Here is a 2,987-nt window from a genome sequence, read left to right on the forward strand (position 1 = left end):
ATTACATTTATTGATTTGTGTATGTCGAACCATCTTTGCATTCAAGGAATAAATTCCACTTGATCATGATGTATAATCCTTTTAATGTGCTGTGGAATTTGGTTTGCTACTATTTTGTTGAGAATTCTTGCCTCAATATTCATCAGAGATGTTGGTCTATTTTTTTTTCTTGTAATGTCTTTGTCTGGCTTTGATATCAAGGTAATACTGACCTTATAGAATGACCTTAGAAGTGTTCCTTCTAGTTCTGTTTTTCAGAAGAGTTTCAGGAAGATTGGTATTAATTCTTCTTTAAATACTTGGTAGAAATTTGCAGTGAAGCCATCTGGTCTTGGGCTTTTGTTGGTTAGGAAGTTTTTAATTACTGATTGTAATTTCTAACTTGTTATCAGTAAGTTCAGATTTGTTATTTTTTCATGATTCAGTCTTGGTAGGCTGTGTGTTTCTAGGAATTTATCTTTTTTTCTAGGTCATCCAATTTTTTGGTACATAATTGTTCAGAGTATTATTTTATAAGCTTTTATTCTCTGCCATCACTTGTAATCTCTCCTCTCTTATTTCTGATTTTAGTTAGTTAAATCTTCTTTGTTTCTAAGTTAATCTAGCTAAAGGTTAGTCAATTTTGTTGATCTTTTGAAAAAGCAAACTCTTCATTTAATTGACTTGTTCTATTATTTTTCTGTTCTCTATTTTATTTGTCTCTGTGCTAACCTTTATTATTTTCTTCCTTCTGCTAGCTTTGGATTTATTTTGTTTTCCTTCTTATAATTTTTTTTTTGCTTGTTTGTTTTTTCTCAATTTATTTATTTTTTATATCCCTTTAGGGTCAACATGTTTTCATTTATTTATTTTTTTACAGTAGTTCATTGTTGGTTATCTATTTTAAATATAGCAGTGTGTATATGTCAATACCAAACTCCCAATCTATCCCAATTTCTTGATATGCAAAGTTAGATTGCTGATTTGAGATCTTTTTTATGTACACATTTACAGCTATAAACTTCCCTCTAATCATTGCTTTTGTTGTATCATATAAATTTTGGTATGTTGTGTTTTCATTTCATTTGTCTCAAGGTATTTTCTAATTTCTCCTGTGACTTCTTTTTTGACCTATTTGTTGTTTAAGAATGTATTGTTTAATTTCCACATATTTGTGGATTTTCCAGTTTTCCTTCTGCTCTTGATTTCTAGTTTCATTCCATTGTGATCAGAAAAGATACATTGTACGATTTCAATCTTTTTGATTAAGACTTGTTTTGTGGCCTAACTTATGTCTATCCTGGAGTATGTTCCACGTGTACCTGAGGGGAATGTATATTCTGCTATTGTTGGATGAAATGTTCTGCATATGTTTATTAGATCTAACTGGTCTATGGTGTTGTTCAAGTCCTCTGTTTCCTTATTCACCTTCTGATTTTTCTATACATTATTGAAAGTGGGTATTCAAATCTACTAATATTGTACTATTATCTATTTCTATCTACAATTCTGTCAAAATTTATTTTGAAGCTCTGAAGTTGGTGCATAAATATTTATAATTACTATATTTTCTTGCTGAATTGACCCATTTATCATTATACAATGTCCTTCTTTGTCTCTTGGAACAGCTTTTGACTTAAAGTCTATTTTGTCTGATATTATTATGGTCATCCTTGTTCTCTTTTGCCTACCATTTACATCATAGCCCTTACTTTTAGCCACCCACATTGCACTATCTCCCTTCAGGCATCCTCCTGTGGAGTGAGAATGGGTGACTTGAGTTCCTTCTAGAAATTAGGTGTGTGCTACTAAGACATTTTTTTATTTTTTCCCATAAATTAGTGAACTAAAGAGCAAGTCCTATATAGTTGTCCAGGGGTCTGGTTAGCCCCCCTCAGAGAAGGAGGTTGGTAGATTATCAGAGTGTCTTGCCTGTACATTCATAAGGTCATTTCTCTAAAACCTCCCACTGCTCCTCTGTTTTGACCAATGAGATGGTGCTTCAACAACTCAAGTCCTTTTGTAAGGGTCTCTGATATTTCTTACCACTGAAATAGAATGGAGCATAAAGGACTCTCAACCCTTTGAACCTCCTTCATCTCATCTTTTGCCAAGAGTGCTCTGTGACCTTAAAATCCAGAGTTGGCTGTGGTCAAGGCTTGTGGAGGTCTTTTAAGTTTTTCCTGTGAGGAAGAATGAAAAGTATAAAATGAGAATTCTTGCTAGATCTGTAATCAACTTTTCTGAAACTCAAGTCCTCTGAACTGACATAAGACTCTGCTTTCAGAATGAACCTCGTTACCCACATCTGAGTACTTAGCTTCCAAGGCTACTTCCTGAGCCCTTCAAAGTAATCTCTGAGAGCACTGCCTATAGGGAAGACCACTTACAAGCCAGGGCAGTGGCAGGAAAACTAGCTGTTGAAGCTATCAGTCTACCAATGACATGCACTTCCAATTTTATCCCTCATACCACAGCCAGCTTTAGTTCTCACTGACTTCCATCCTTTGCAGAACAACATCTTCCTATAAATGCAAATATTCAGGTTGACCATAGCTGGCTTTGTGCCTGTGGCTCTTTGATAGAAACAAGGCTAATAATAGAGTTTTGTGTGAAAATAAAGAGCTGAATGACATCAAATAATCATGAGGCATCCTGCTGATTAATGGGCCAATTGTCCTGAAGGTCATCTGGTCCGAGCTTGGCTAGAAATCATTAAAATGTGGGTTGTTACACAAAGCAACAGCTGCCTCTTCAGAGTTTCCATTTTAGCCCAGAATAAGAGATGACAATCAAATTTTTGACTCACAGATGGACTGTACCTTTAACTGAAGCTTGCATCAGCTTTTCTTCATGATTCCTAAGAAGGCAACTGATACATGATGCATGTGACCTGATCTTCCCTTTGTGAAATTCCCACATATCCAGTCTCCAGGTGCTCTTTTTCTTACTCTATGTAATTTCTATAAAATTTGAGCTTTCAATATATACATCAAAGTATAAAAAGT

This window comes from Phocoena sinus, chromosome X (genome assembly GCF_008692025.1).
Source record: "Phocoena sinus isolate mPhoSin1 chromosome X, mPhoSin1.pri, whole genome shotgun sequence".
Lineage (NCBI taxonomy): Eukaryota > Metazoa > Chordata > Mammalia > Artiodactyla > Phocoenidae > Phocoena > Phocoena sinus.